The sequence below is a fragment of the Aquarana catesbeiana genome, linkage group LG11, assembly GCF_042186555.1.
Source record: "Aquarana catesbeiana isolate 2022-GZ linkage group LG11, ASM4218655v1, whole genome shotgun sequence".
Lineage (NCBI taxonomy): Eukaryota > Metazoa > Chordata > Amphibia > Anura > Ranidae > Aquarana > Aquarana catesbeiana.
The window spans coordinates 203,361,739-203,367,738 of NC_133334.1; the positions used below are offsets into that span (position 1 = coordinate 203,361,739).

Here is a 6,000-nt window from a genome sequence, read left to right on the forward strand (position 1 = left end):
AAAGGGGCCTTAAGCCTCATACAGATGGTACGATTGTTGGCAGGGGATTGTCTGCTGACCGACTGTTGTCTTAAAATCTTACCGTTAGTACGCTCCTTTTGACAATTGTTGTCCAATTTTCCGCCAACAAATGTTAGATGACTGGATAGTAAATTTTCAGTGGACAACGGCTTGAAATCAGATTTTCATACAGTCAGTACACAAATCCGTCACTCAAAAGTACAAACACGCATGCTCAGAAACAATGCTCAAAACATAAAATTAGCAGAAGGGGCCCAAAGTGTGGCGCTCAAGAGCTGAAATTCCTCGTAGTACGTCACTATGTTCGTGTTTGTGCCACGACAATTGTGTACGGTTAGTATGCAAGACAAGATTCTGGCACACGCCCTTTTGACAAAAATCAGACGCTCGGTTGGCCAACCATCGTACCGTATGTATGAGGCTTAACTGACAGGCCCCCACCCCCCCCCCGAAAATTTTAAATGACATTTGTGCTAAAATGTCGCAATTGGAACTGCATAATTCTGGCAAAAATGAAAATCACAATTTGTTTTGCTTAGAATAAAGATCATGATTCTCGCGGCGTAACACTTTTCATATTATACAGAAAAAATTGGGCTAACTTTACTATTTTTTTTTCTGCCAAGTTTCACAACATTCTCAGCCTGAGCCAACTATAAACATTGTAATGTTTTGTTGTTTAGATCAAAGGGATACACTCTGGTCTGTAAATGAGCTCAGTTTAACCACCTGAAGACTAAACCTTTTTTTGACACTTGTTGGTTTCAAGTTAAAGCGGGGGTTCACCCACACCGCCAAAAAAAAAAAAAATATTAAAAGCCAGCAGCTACAAATACTGCAGCTGCTGACTTTTAATACATTGCCACTTACCTCTCCCAGGGTCCAGCGATGTCGGCAGGGGACGCCGAGAACCCGCTTGGTTCTCGGCAGCTGCCGCCGCCATCCTAGGTGAGGGAATCAGGAAGTGAAGCCTTGCGGCTTCACTTCCCGGTTCCCTACTGCGCATGCGCGAGTCACGCTGCGCGTCCCTAGTGGTCCCCGCTCTCTGCTGGGAGCTGTGTGTTCCCAGCAGACAGCGCGGTCGGGACAGGAAGAAGCATAGACTCCCATGGGAGTCTATGCCGGAAGTAGATGCAAATACCTGTCTTTGACAGGTATCTGCACCCCCCTCCCCCCTGAAAGGTGCCAAATGTGACACCGGAGGGGGGGAGGGTCCTGAAAAGCGGAAGTTTTTTTTGTGTGGAATTCCGCTTTAACATCATTTTTTCTAGAAAATTACTTAGAACCCCTAAACATTTTATTTTAGCAGAGACCCTAGAGAATAAAATGGCGGTTGTTGCAATGTTTTATGTCAGGCTGTATTTGCGCAGCAGTGTTTAAATGCAATTTTTTGGGGGAAAAAATATACACTTTACTTTAAAAAAGTTAGCCCAATTTTTTTTTTTGCATGATATGAAAGATGTTACGCCGCAAGAATTGTGATCTTTATTCTAAGCAAAAGAAAAAAAAAATTGTGATTTTCATTTTGGCCAGAATTGTGCAGTTCCAATTGCGCCCATCGCATTTTAGCATAAATGTAATTTAAAATTTTCGGGGGGGGGGGCTGTCAGTTAGAAATCACAGGGCCCCGTACAGCCTAACAGTAGCTCTGATCTTACCTGTAGGTAAAAATAAAAACGTTTAAACAAGCGGAGAGGAGGCAACATATCATCTTACAGCCGCCTGTCAACCGACCTTTAAAGCGGAGTTCCACACAAAAATGGAACTTCCGCTTTTCGGAACCCTCCCCCCCTCCGGTGTCACATTTGGCACCTTTCAGGGGGGAGGGGGGTGCAGATACCTGTCTAAGACAGGTATTTGCACCCACTTCCGGCACAGACTCCCATGGGAGTCTACGCCTCTTCCCGTCCCCACCGCGCCGTCTCCTGGGAAACACACAGCTCCCAGGAGAGAGCGGGGACCACTTGGGACGCACAGCGCGACTCGCGCATGCGCAGTAGGGAACTGGGAAGTGAAGCCGCAACGCTTCACTTCCTGATTCCCTCACCTAGGATGGCAGCGGGAGCTGCCAAGAACCGAGCGGGTTCTCGGCGTCGCCTGCCGACATCGCTGGACCCTGGGACAGGTAAGTGGCCATGTACTAAAAGTCAGCAGCTGCAGTATTTGTAGATGCTGGCTTTTAATATTTTTTTTTTTGGCGGTGTGGGTGGACCCCCGCTTTAAAGAGATCCACCGCAGATCACTTTTCAGGGAAGTGGCAAAGGCAAGTGTTAAAGAGGAGGTAAACCCTGATAAGTTTTACTTCCTCTTTTTTCCCCTGCAAAGTAAAAGCATAATAGGCTAGTATGCGTCGCATACTAGCCCATTATGTTGCACTTAGACCCCTTTCACACTGAGCTGCTACAGTGCTAAAAATAGTGCCTGTAAAGAGCCTCTCCTGTGTCTCCAGTGTGAAGGCCTAAGGACTTTCACACTGGAGCGGTGCGCTTGTAGGACGGTAAAAAAGTCCTGCAAGCCGCATCTTTGCAGCACTGTAGGACTGGTGTATACACCGCTCCAAAAGCGCCCCTTCCCATTGAAAACAATGGGGCAGCACCGGCAAACTGCCGCTGCGCTTTTAACCCTTTTTCAGCCACTAGCGGCGCTTTCAGTGCGAAGGGCTCTGCAAAACGAAGCCCGCTGGTGGCCACATCCATCCTCACCCCTCTTCCCTCCGGGGCCATGGACTCCGGCTCTGTGACTGGCAGGAACCGCTGGTCACGGCACGATCGTTACCTTTCAGGGCACATACGCCGGCGCAAGCGTAGATGGTAAATATCTCCTAAACCGTGCAGGTTTAGGAGATATTTACAGTACCTACAGGTAAGCCTTATTATAGAAGTGGTGTAACTAGGATTACAAGCACTTTAACATGCCGTACTATCATTCCCCTGTACAGATTCATGACATACTTTCTGCTTATATAGAATATTGTCCATATTACCGAGAAAACTTAAAGGAAGGATGAAGTGATCAGTGACAGCTGAAATAGGGAGAAGGATAGGAATAATGAGAGCAGTATGCAGGAATGTGCAGAGCATGAGAAGCAGGCAGGATGCCATGTCCGGGGAATAGAACTTTCCAGCTGCAGGTGAAATCCTGTACGATGCACACAAGTCTGACAAGCCGCTCCAGGCACACACTATCTCCTCCTAATTGTAGACAGCATGCTCCTATGGCCGGGCACACTGCACTCCTCACATGGCCCGTCCACAAGTCCCTCTGTCTCCCCTCAATGACATGAACACATCATCCTAAGCCACGTCTCCACACATATCCCGCACCAACCCCACCACCGGCTCACCTCCGTACTCCTCAGCTCGAACCTCGCTCCCCAACCAAGCCAGACACGCCTCCCCGTTGCTGGACGCTCCCACTCGTCCGACAGACAAAACTAGGGGGAGTGTCTGCAAGCCGGGCGTGCAAGTACCTTGCGGCCATTTTAACTAAGGGCAAAGTGTAGTTTCCTAGCTATACATAACATTTCAAAACAAAGCACAAGAAATCAAAACAGAACAGTGTGCACCCTATCAGAGTACAAACCGCCGACCCATTTTCGTATGCTGATTATATATCTCTGGAGGAGTGCACTACACAACTGTACGAGAGTGCTATATAGGCGCTGCCATCTTTATTCCGCCGGGAGAGGCGGGGGAACAGACCAAAGTTGTCATTCACCGCCATGCTCCTTGGAAATCTAGTGCCTGTGCTCTGCAGCGCCTACTATTGGCTGCGGGGGCTCGTTACGGTAAAGTGACAGCACGCTACAGCACATTAATCGCTCATTGGTCATCCTATACTGACCCCGCCTCCTGAAACTCCCCCCTATATAGTTGTGCGGAATGCGTGACACCGTATATAGATGGTACAAACTAAGCACACTTTTAGGATCATTCAGATCAATATCCTAAAAGTGTGCTTTGTTTGTGACAACAATTTACTTGCTTGCAAAATAATTGAAATTCAATGTAGATATTAAAATATGATTTTATATAATTTTTGATCACAGATATTTTTAACTACCTCAATACTGAGCAGTGGGCAATTTCACCCCCTTCCTGCCCAGGCCAATTTTCACCTTTCAGCGCTCTCACACTTCTGATGATAACTACTCAGTCATGAAACGCTGTACCCATATGACATTTCTTTTACATAAATAGAGCTTTCTTTTGGTGCCATTTAATCACCACTGGGTTTTTTATTTTTTGCGTAACAAATAAGTAATGTTTCTTTATACATTTTGACCAAAATTTATACTGCTACATTTCTTTGGTAAAAATAACCCAAATTTATGTATATTATTTGGTCTTTGTGAAGGTTATAGAGTCTACAAGCTATGGTGCCAATCTCTGAAAATTGATCACACCTGATGTAGTGACGCCCTACCTCATTGTGTGAGGCCCTAATATGCCAGGACAGTACAAATATCCCCCAAATTACCCCTTTTTGGAAAGTAGACAGTCCAAGGTATTTAATAAGAAGCATGGTGAGTTTTTTGAAGTTGTCATTTTTTTCTCACAATTCTTTGGAAAATTGAGAAATCAAATAAAATGTGTTTGTTTTTTCACAAAAATGTCATATTAACAAGTTATTTCTCACACACAGCACAGGCATACATGCAACTACACCCTAAAACACATTCTGCTACTCCTGAGTATGGCGATACCACATGTGTGAGACTTCTTCACAGCCTGGCCACATAGAGAGGCGCAACATCCAAGGAGCACCTTCACCCATTATCCACTTTAAGACCAGGCCTTCTTCTGACACTTTTTGTTTAGTAAAAATCTGTATTTTTGCTAGAAAATGACTTAGAACCCCTAAACATTTTTGTTGCAGAGGCCCTGAAGAATGAAATGGTGGGTTTTGCAAATTTTTATGTCACATGGTATTCGCACAGAGATTTTTTTAATGCAAATTTACACACTAACGCATAAATACACTATGATGAATTCCAATGCACACAAAGACAATATAATACCCACATTTTTGGTAAAATATAAAATATGGTGTTGCACCAGGTAAATAGATACCAAACATGTCACATTTTAAAATTGCGCACGCTTGTGAAATGGCGTAAAACTTTGGTATTTAAAAATCTCCATAGGCGACACTTTATAAGCCTTTAGCAGTTTAGAGTTACACAGGAATCTTGTGGGAGAATTATTGCTCTCGCTCTGACGTTCGCGGTGATACCTCACATCTGTGGTGGAATTGCCATTTACGTATTCCAACAGGACCAATGTGTGCATTCACCTTTGCATGCAAGCACGGGGCAACGGGGGGCATGTTACATTTTTTTAATTTATGTATCCGTGAGACACTGGTACATTGACAGATGTTTTTGTGCACTGGTAAACTTGTACAGATGTTGATGGGACACTAGGACGCTGTGACAGATGTTTTGTGCACTGGTTCAGATGTTCATGGGATACTTGTACATGGATTGAAAACTGGCTACAAGGGCAAATTCAGAGGGTGGTGATAAATAGGGAGTAATTGGAATGGTTAGGGGTGGGTAGTGGGGTCCCCCAGGGTTCTGTGCTGGGACCAATCCTGTTTAATTTGTTCATAAACGACCTGGAGGATGGGGTAAACAGTTCAATCTCTGTATTTGCGGATGATACTAAGCTAAGCAGGGCAATAACTTCTCCGCAGGATGTGAAAACCTTGCAAAAAGATCTGAACAAATTAATGGGGTGGGCAACTACATGGCAAATGAGGTTCAATGTAGAAAAATGTAAAATAATGCATTTGGGTGGCAAAAATATGAATGCAATCTACTCACTGGGGGGAGAACCTCTGGAGGAATCTAAGATGGAAAAGGACCTGTGGGTCCTATTAGATGATAAGCTCAGCAATGGCATGCAATGCCAAGCTGCTGCTAACAAAGCAAACAGAATGTTGGCATGCTTTAAAGGGGATTAACTCCAGGGATAA

The 6,000-nt window shown here is 44.9% G+C and overlaps 1 protein-coding gene across 1 annotated transcript in view; it reads right to left on the bottom strand.

Annotated features, from left to right (window-relative positions):
• Positions 1 to 3,459, bottom strand: part of PC (pyruvate carboxylase) — a 989,411-nt gene extending 985,952 nt beyond the window's left edge. Inside the window, exon 1 of the mRNA XM_073605170.1 lies at positions 3,365 to 3,459. The gene's annotated coding sequence lies outside the window, so the exon portion shown is untranslated. The remainder of the gene's footprint in view (positions 1 to 3,364) is intronic.
• Positions 3,460 to 6,000: the final 2,541 nt, after the last annotated feature.